At 44.8% G+C, this 10225-nt stretch overlaps 1 pseudogene; it reads left to right on the top strand.

The window, feature by feature from the left end:
• Window positions 1–3076: 3076 nt before the first annotated feature.
• Window positions 3077–10225, top strand: part of LOC101585669 — a 12297-nt pseudogene continuing 5148 nt past the window's right edge.

Here is a 10225-nt window from a genome sequence, read left to right as displayed (position 1 = left end):
GAGAGAGAGAGAGAGAGAGAGAGGCAGACAGACAGAGACAGAGACAGACAGAGACAGACAGAGACAGACAGAGACAGAGAGACAGAGAGACAGACAGAGACAGAGACAGAGACAGAGACAGAGACAGAGACAGAGACAGAGGCAGACAGAAGGAGACAGACTGATTGACAGATCAACTGACAGAGACAGAGACAGGGTGGCCAGTGGGGAGGCAAGTAGGGGTCCTAACTCATCTCCACTCCTTTGCATTCTCTAATATCCTGCTCCTTTTACATCCTTTGCAAAATCTCAACCCAGGGTAAGTGTAAGGACTGATTTGCTTTGCCTCTGTGGCTACAGAGGCAAAAATAAAAGCAACCAGCAAGCAACCTGGTGTCACTTTCAACCCATCTGATGACCCCATTGTACATCCATAATCCCAGAAGCCAGACAACTTTCACCCTCCAACTCTTGTTTCTCTGTTTTGCTGAATCATTTGCTCTGTCTTCTCTGAGCAGATAGAGAAAGCAGTCCCTGTGCTGTGACACTTTCTGTCATCGTCATCCCGAGCTTCCTGGTCCTCAGTGCTCCACCCACACTGCCAGTCTCTTTGCTGGTGCCTCCACTAGGGCTGGACAAAGAACATCACTCGAGCATGAGGCCCCCTCTTCCCCAGGTCAGTAGCTTCTATTCTCCCTCTCCACCCACCAGCAGGACATTTGCCACAGCTTTCTTCTTAGAACAAAACAAACAAAAATAAAAACTTCCCTTGACCCCACGTACAATTCCAGCCACCATCTGTTCCCTTTAGAAAAAGAAAAAAGCCATTGGAAAGAGCTGTCCAGCTTTCTCTAATCCTTCCTCACCTGCTCTCCAGGGATCCCTCTGCACTCAAGCTGCCCTGAGACCATAGCCAGATCAGCGGTGGTGTCCCTGGTGCCCCATCACACAGAATGTCCCCAGGGCTTGTGTCATTGGGAGGCAGCAGACTTTGTTACTGTTGGCTGATCCCTTTTGCCAGAAATGCTCTTTTCATCTGGAGTCTGGGTCAAGCATGCTGGAGGTCTCCTCCCTCCCTGGTGGCACTCTTTGCCTCTCTTTCCCTGGCTCCCCTCACTGTCTGCCACACCTGGGGCCCAGGGTTCCCCCCTTCTCTCCAACTCCACTCACACGCAGGGTCTCACCCAATCTCCCAGCAGGAACATGTTCAACTCCAACAACTTTCTGACAAAATACACTCCTCCTACCTCATTTCCCCTACATACCCTGAACTCCCAACTCAGGTCCTGCTCAGCATCTTCTACTTGGATGTCTACGTGCACCTTACCTGGGCACCCGCACGACACCTCTCGTGTCTCACATGGCAGCTCCACCCCTGCAGCTGCTTGTAATCTATGTTCTTGCCTCCCTTTTCTCGCTTTCACATAATCTGCCAGGAAGGCACTTTTGAATAACCCAGAACCTGATTACTCCTCCACATTTCCACTGCCAATAGGCTGGTCCAAGCTGCTGCTGCACTCCACCTGGACTAATGTAGCAGCCTGCCCATGGTCCCTCCTGGCCCCACCCCTAGCCCCACTGCCACTCTCTACATAGCTTATGGAAGGAGATACAATCCTATCATGTCTCTTCTCCACTCAAGATTCTCCAGTGCTTTCCCAGCTAGCCCAAAGTCAAAACCACATTCTTACCATGACACAAAGAGCTCACGTGATCAGGCCCCTGCTGCCTGTCTCTCACCTGCTCATTTTGTCCTAATACATGGCCTCCATGTGATTCCCTGAACACACCAGCTCCAGCTGTGCTGCAAGGCTTTTGAGCCTGCATGTTCCCCTTTCTGAAATGCTCTTTGGCTGGATATTTATACTCTCCTTTTCTCCTTCTATGGACTTCTTCTTAAATTTCACCTAACCAGAGACACAAGAGGTAAGAGTTGGTGGTCATCCCACTCCCTCACCTTTGGCAGGCACATCTGGAGTGTGATCTGCAAGCATGATTGAAGCCCAGGTGCCTAGGACAAAGGCTGTCAGTATCATGACCATTCTCAGCTTTCTTCCTTTCCTTGCCCCACTTTCTCACTCTTACTGGAGGGATCGCCTCCTAAATGAATGACCTCCACTTGAGCCTTTCACTGTAAATCTTCTTTTATGGAAAATTATTTTACTAATTGCGTGGATGTGACATGATGCATATTCATCAATTTGTTTTCTTCATCATCTCCTTCTTCCTACTACAATGTAAACTCCAGATAGGAGTGGACCAAATTCATGTAAGGTGACCAATAGGCATACAGAAAATGTTTTATCAGTGGAGAAGTGTTGTGTATTCACTGACCAAACATTAGTGAATGATTGTCTCATTACAGGGGATTCTTCTAGATCCTGGAAATATAGTAGTGATAAAAATGGGCCATATTCCTATTCATAAGGGGTTCATGGTATGAGTCAGCAGATAGATGAATGGACGAATGTGCATAAGGATGGGTGGATGGATGGAAGGATGGATGGACAGACAGATGGATGGATGGATGGATAGATGAATGGATAGCTGGGTGGATGGATAAACATATGAAAGAATAGCTGGATGGGAGGTGGATGGGAAAGGTAAGGACAAAAAAACCTCACCAGAACCTTTGAATATCCAGTATCTGGAGGTTCCATCCTGCAGTTGGGGTTGATGTATCTGTTCCAGAATTGCTTATAATCAGCCCCTCATGACCTATGCATGCTTCTTTTGCTCTTTTACTTCTGCCTGTTAGCCATGTCCCTGTCCAATTAATCATCTATAGAAATGTCTGTTTTGTTTGTCACCTCTGGACCTGCCAATGCTGCCTGCTTCCTGCCCTTTCAAACTCAATTTCACACCTTCTAAAGGCCTCTCTGCCCACTCTAGTTATGACACCACCTTTCCTCAGGCTTAGAGCTTCAGTGAAGCAATTCAGCCCACACTGTGCATACATGGTAGGAGTCTCTCTTCCTCTGCCTATTTGAGGGGACTGGGGTGATTCAACTTTCTGGTTAACAGAAGAGGACAAAGAAAAGTGGGGAGAGTGCTTAAGCCTTTCACATGAGGCTCAGGTTGAGTCCTGAAACTTCCTATCTGTGTCACCTTGGCCAGTGACTTGATCTCTGTGGGACTCAGTTTACTGCTCCATCAAATAGGAATGGCAATAGTCCCTGTCTCCTAGAAATATAAATCAAATGAGACTGTGGATATAAAGTACCTGGATTTTTACCTAAATCTTGATTCTATTCCTCACTTACTATGCGACATTAGGAGCCTCCAGCCTTTTTCTAAGGAAGTTAGAACAAAGGCTTATTTGAGCTTTTTCTAAGGAATTCTCTATCTTTGGCTTTTATGTTTTGGCTCAGAAATCTCCTAAAATAAAATTCACCTGCACATTCGTGACCCCTTATTTTTGTAGCTATAAAATGGGGATAAGAGTATTTTATAAGGTTGCTTGAGGATTATAAGAAACCATGCAAATAAAATACTTGGCCCAGAATCTGGTGCACAGCAGGTGCTTACTAAATTCCTATCATTATTATTTTTATGAAGCTTTGGTACTCAAAGGCCACAGTGGAATAACAGCCACCAAGCATGCTGGGAAAATCTCTTGGAACATCAGGCCACTCCAGTGAAATCTGACGTCCTTCGTGTTCTAATCCTGGAGATGTTGCATTTCCAGAACTCAGAATCTCCTGTTTTTCTCTACACATTTTGCTTCTCAACGGGCACATGAGAAGCAAGCCGAGTGTCTTCGTGGAAGAACACAGCTGCTGAAGGGCCAAGGGTAAAATATGAAAGCCTTCCTCTTCACACTCATCCTGCTAGCATGCTTAAGGAGGGCAGCTCGCCACTCTTTTATCTTCATCTGAAGATGAAAGTAAACACACTGCTTGGGGGATGACGAATGGGGGCAGCAGCTGAGCAGATCACTCTTCTCCAGAGGGTTGAAGATCCTTTTGTGAAGGCAAATGCATCATCCAGAATCCCATGGCAAAGCTAGATTTCAGCTAGGATCAGGGGAACAGGGTGTTGGTCCTTTTCAACAATTAATCCTACCTCATCTTTAAAATGTTTATTGCAAAATGCCCCCATGCATACAAAATACTGAAAATCTACATACAGTGAAAGACTAATAGAAGCCTGAACATCTGGGTACCCAACATGCAGCTTACAAAACCGGACATTAGTAATCATTTAGAAGTTCCTTGGAGAAACCAGTACTCTAAGCTTGGTATAGTCATTTCCTTGCCTTTCTGTACAGTTTTACCATCATGCACTTGCTTTTAAATGATGTTATTCTACTGAGCCATTTTGGGGAAATGGCTCAGTGGAATAAGCGCTTCCCTGGCAAGTGCAAGGGCCTGAGTTCAATCCCCGGTTCCACATGTAATAATAATAATAATAATAATAATAATAATAATAATAATAGTAATAACAGCTAGACAAAAGTAATCATAGGAACTAGCACTTATTCTGGGCCAGAGAGCCTTTTAGGCAGTTTACACATATTAAATCATTTTTTAATTAATTTATTTTTATGTATTTGGTACAGGATCACACTATGCAGTTCAGACTCATAGTGATTCTCCTGTTTTCAGCCTCCCCAGTGCTGGGATTATAGGCATACATCACCACATCCATTCTCTGTGGCCAGCTCAGCAAGCCCAGTGGTGGGTCCAGCATTGCATTTGGTGATGGGATCGAACTTGGGTCCCTGCACTTGCCTAAGCAGGTGCTTAGTCCACTGAGTTAACTCGCCAGGCCTCACATATTAATTCTTTTTTTTCCTTATAAGATCTCCCTGAAGTAGGAAACATCGCTGGTCCACCTGAGGCTCAGAAATGTATGTTAACTTACTAGGATTCTCGGCAAGGAGGAGATCTCCACTCATGAACACACTGTTCACTCCAGAATCCAAAATGATTAAGTCACCTGACTCTAAACATACTACTCAGTTTCATTTGTTCCTGAAATTTATATACAGGAACTCACATGCTATGGCTTTACATAGGGTTTCTCTCTTTTGATAAATGCTAAGTTTCTGAGATGCATCCATATCTTCTGTGTGGCTGTAGTTGATTATTTGTAGCTGTGCCTTCTTCCATTCTTTTCTGGATAGAAATATGCTTGGTACTAGCTCTGCACTTGATTTCTGAGCTGATTCTAATGAGGAGGAAGTGCTTCTCTTGGTTTTATTTTCTAAAGTTTTTTTTTTTTTTTTTAGTTTAATACAGGGTCCATGGGGTCTCACTACACAGATTGGACTCTTAGTGATCCTCCTGTTTTCAGCCTCCCAAGCACTGGGATTACAGGCATGCACCACCATGCCCAGTCTCATTTGTGGTTTCAGTGTGCCTTGGGGGCCAGCATGACATTCTGGGGATTGAACCCTTGTCCCTGCATCTGCCTAAGCAGGCTCTTTAATCCACTCAGCTATCGGGCTTGCCCTTCTCGGTTTTATAGATGAAGAGATTGAGGCTCAGAGAAAGGAACAATGTTTCTCAGCATAGTCATCAGATGTAGAAAAAACGTGAGATCACTTGCAGCCAAGTTGTAGCTCTTCCTCTTGTTCTATGCCATGATTTAACTAGTAAGTATAGCCTTTTAATTTGAATCTGAGATGTTATTTTTAGTCGTTTTTCCTAGGGAATGACTGCAAAGGTTCCTTCTCTTCCTTCTGGGAAAACCAGTATTCACCCTTTTATACACACAGTCTAAGTACAAGCCCCTTAAAATTTTTGAGTTGTTTTGTGGATAGTAAAGTGAATAAGACACACCTTGCCGTGGACTTGTTCTGTGTACAAGGTGGGGAGTTAAATAGTGCCTAAGTCTTACAGGGGCGACAAGCACAAGGAATCCATGTGCACAGAGGAGAAAGCAGAATCAAGGAAGCCTTCCCCAGGGAGGAAATGTGCCAAGTGGGCCATGCAGGCTGGAGAGGAGTCATCCAGTTAAACAAGGGCCGGCCTTCCTGGTGGAGGAATAGATCATCTCAGGCCCAAACCTTGAAGCAGGAAGATCATTGAATGCCCAGAGAGCAAGGAGAAGACTGGGATGGCCTGAGTGTCAATGCAGGGAGCAACAAAAGCCCTGAGAAGAAAGACTGAAGGTGAGAGGTCCTAGATGCTTGGATAAAGTCAACGTTGCCATCACTGGAACAAAATATCTGACACCCACAACTTGAAGAAGGAGAGATCTAATTGGTTCAGCCCAAGCTTGGCTGGCTCCAATACAGAAGCTACATGGTGGAAAATCTGTTTAAATGATGTTTTACCAGAACTTGAAAGAGAAGAGAAGATCTGGGAACAAGAACATACCCTCTAGGCCACACCCCAGGTGACCCGCCTCTTCCAACCAGACCCCACCTTCTAATTACACAGGAACTTACCAGTGGATTAATCAACTACTCATAAGTGTAGTCCTCCCTTGATCCAGTCACTTTTGAAACCCAGGATTTGGGGGAGGGCAATTTAGATCTAAACTTTAACATTCCATGTCCTATGGGAGTGACTGTCACTGAGAGTTTCCAGGTGCCAAAGCGACATGGTGAGATTGCAGCTTCAAAACAAGACCTTTGTGGCCAATGTGGAGGTTGGTGTTGGAGAATAGTGATTGGCTCTCTTTTTAAAAAGAATGCTGAGGTCTGAGATTCCATTCTGGGCAGTGCTGAGGATCCAAAAGGGTCTCAAACTGTGTGTTCATGAACTATGTTTTCCTTCACTATAATAACTATCAACTATATATTTGGCACGTAGTTAGCCATGTAGGCTAACTTAATCTATGAGAAGATAACCTAACCTGTGTCGTGAGCTCTTTAACTATAAAATGAATATCACGTGTCTGTTATTGTGACAATTAAGTGAATACACACATGTAAAGTGATTGGAACTTTTTCAGGCAAACAACCTGCAATAATACTGAAAATTGAATTCCATCATCATCATCATCATCATCATCATCATCATCATCATCATCATCATCATGACACTTGGAGGGAACAAAACTATACTCTGAAATACACTTAGTGATATTACATCTTTTGGCTATCTCCAAGGAGTAGGTAGCACAAATATTTTCTTCCTCTGACAGGTCAGAGATCTAGGAGGTTGAGGGAAATGACCCATCTACCAGAAACAATCCTAGGATTGTAATATTGATCCATAGATTCCCAAGGATTTTCATCCATGAACTCTTACGTCCACTCCTAAGCCAGGACATGGCCCTGCACCCTGCCCAGAGCATGGAAGTCCTTAGCACTCTGTAGCTAACTCTGTCAGCACCACGGACAGGGGCAGGCATGCTCGAATTAAGCACTCCACAGAGAAACACTTCCCAGAATCCATTCTATCATGACTGCCACCAGCTTTGCAACAGCAAATTAATAATATCTTCAGGGGGAGTCCAAGCACCTTCTCGCCCACTGGATAATTTATAATTCCATAAGCCTTCTCATCACCTGATATTCTTCTGTTTATCTTCAGGGCTAATTCTTTGCTCTGATCACAGTGGGATGCATGTGCCCAGTTTCTGAACAGTTAATTAAGGTCAAAACTCATTTTCACGAGAAATAGCAGTAGAATTGAGGCTGCAGAGTGTAATGTCTCCTTCATTATTCAGAAAGTGGGTGTGTGTTTGAGGGGGGTGGGAGCCGGCAGAAGCTAAAAAGGGAAGAGTCAAAATTACAGAATGTGTTGGCTAACTCATGGGCTCAACCATTAGAATACAACTCCAAAGATTCTATTTTGGGGGTTTATAGACCACAAATGAGGATCAAGAACAGAGAATCTCTGTATTGCCCAAATAAACCTTTGCTTGTGTCCCTTAAAGCAAGGCTGGAGGACTATAATAAAGTCTGCCAGAGAGTTAGCTGTGCCTCCCCCGAATCCAGAGTTTTCTTCTAAGCTGCCCTTCTCAGGGAATCCAAGAAGGATTCTCAAGCGAATAGTACAGCGGATGCATCTTCTCTCTGCAGCAGCTTTTATATTTTTTTTTTAATGTTTTTGACTAATTTTGACTACTGGAGACAGTTGGGATGGTCCCAGTGGTTTTACAGAGAAAGAACGACAGTTGAAAACTGGAGCTGAGCCTGGGCTGTTGCCTGAGTCCATCCTTTCTCCTCTCTGGCATTACCTGCATTTTCTTGTTAAGGGTCGATAACCCTGACCCTGGCTACCTGGGTCTGGGTGGGCACAAATGCAACTGAAATGGAGTGAACATGAGCACTTTTGGAAGAAGTGACCATGTAGGGAGGGCAGACCTATGTTTAGCTCTGATCTGAGGAAGTTTGATAAGCTATTTCTGTGCCTTATTCTCTCAAATGAATGCAAGCTTCTGAAGACAGAATCTATACTCAGCCTTAACACTTTAGCACCCAAATGAATAGGGCGGACCCCACTGACTATTTAGGCAAAAGACAGGACAGAGGAACAGTTAAAAGCATTAGATTTCTTCCCAGAGAAACAGGGGTAGGTCTTGGCTTTGTCATATCTTGACTTTGAGTAAAGTCTCCTGACTTCTGCCACCTTCTCAGTGTCCCCATTTGTAGAAGTATGATGACAACTCCCAGCATCATTGGGATCAGCAAATGAGTTCATGAGTAAAAGCCAGTTAGGGAGTCCCAAGTATCTAGTCAGTGCCCAATAAAGCCTACCTAACACATTCATCCACTGTCTTCTAACATTTGAAGGAGCATCCCAAGGGAGGTACAATTGCTATATGGGACCTCTGCCATTTTGCATGCGACAATTCCAAATCTATTGTGAGCTGACTATTTCATCTACCCAGGGGCATCCAGGAATAGCCAGTGAGAGTCTCTGAGTGCTGCAGCAAGGTGGACGTTCTCGGTGGGCTCTGCTGGGGACATGCTGGGTGATTCAACGCCAATTTCTTTCTGTCTCCCAATCTCAATTTCCCTCTGTGTAAGGTGGAGGCCAGAGTTGATTTTGAAGCCCACCCTGCTGCTTCTAAGCACCATGAATAATCCATGCAGAAAGGAGGTCACCCTTTCAGACACCCTTGCAGCTGTTCTCAGGGAGGAAGGAACATAAAGGAACAAGGGATGCTTGCTTTAAATGGAGCCAGGATGATCCCATGGGCATGAGAGTGGGTGACCCCTCCCAAAGCCTCTGTACTGAAAGACACAATTCAAAGCTGAAAGCAGAGATGAGTGCTCCACTTTTCATTTGGGGACATCTAAGCCCAAGGCTGTCCCGGATCCCACCCTCATCCTCCCAGGGGGCTGTTTTACCTGGGTAACACATTTCCTGAGCTGATTACACTCACTTTAAAAGAAGCCCTTGGTGGCCATGATCCTATAAGGAGACCATTGCTGTTATATTGAAAAGGACCTGACATCCATTTTCTTTCAGGAAATGGAATGCTTGCTTGGGGAGCTGAGAAAAATAGATGGGCTTTTCTTTACCCCTTAGATGTCCAACGAAATTTCACAAAAGCAATTTATATTTTTATTAAATCATATATTATTTGACATTTAGTTTTAAACTATACAAGGGAAAGCCTCATGTAGGAAGAGAAAGGCACTGTGGGGCAGTAGACAGAACTTGAAGCTTTGACCATAGCCAGAACTGAGGTCCCTTTGTACAGCCTCAGTAGGAATGTAGGGCAGCCCACAAATGTGAGACTCACCACACTGATACCTCAGCACAGGGGAGCTGTGTGAGTCTGGGCAAATATCTAGCCCTCTCTGAGTCAGAGCTCAGAGATCTGTTCAGATGTTGATCTGTTCTGCTCTATTACAAAATCAAGTAATGTCAAGCATGGGCTGGATGCATCTTCCCTGAGCCCAGTGTTGCCCTGGATGCTGGCGAGACAATGTAGTCCCCATGTGCCTAGAGCTGAGGAGAGAGGGAAGTGGAAGTAGAGACAAAGAAGGGTATGGCGGCTTCATCACCTGACTGATGTTGGGGCCAGAGCCTGGAAAGTGACAGCTGCCTGGGGGAAGACATGGCAGGGCAATGTCTGCATGTGCATGCACATGTATGTGAAGGCATGTGCATGTGTATGCATGCATGCTTGTGTGTGTATGTATGAGTGTGTGTGTGTGTAGGAGACATCAGTGACCCTTTCTGAATGTCTGGATCTGTTAACTTTCTGCTACTATAATGAAATACCTGCAAGAAATAATTTACAAAGAGAAATGGGTTCTTTTGGCTCACAGTTCTGAGGGTTTCTCTCCACGATCCTTTGGTTCTGTAACTGTGGGCTGTGGGAAGACAGC

The sequence above is a fragment of the Octodon degus genome, unplaced genomic scaffold, assembly GCF_000260255.1.
Source record: "Octodon degus isolate 3935 unplaced genomic scaffold, OctDeg1.0 scaffold00021, whole genome shotgun sequence".
In the NCBI taxonomy this organism is placed as follows: Eukaryota; Metazoa; Chordata; class Mammalia; order Rodentia; family Octodontidae; genus Octodon; species Octodon degus.
Note: the sequence above shows the minus strand (reverse complement) of the source record. Positions and strands in the feature narration are given on the sequence as shown.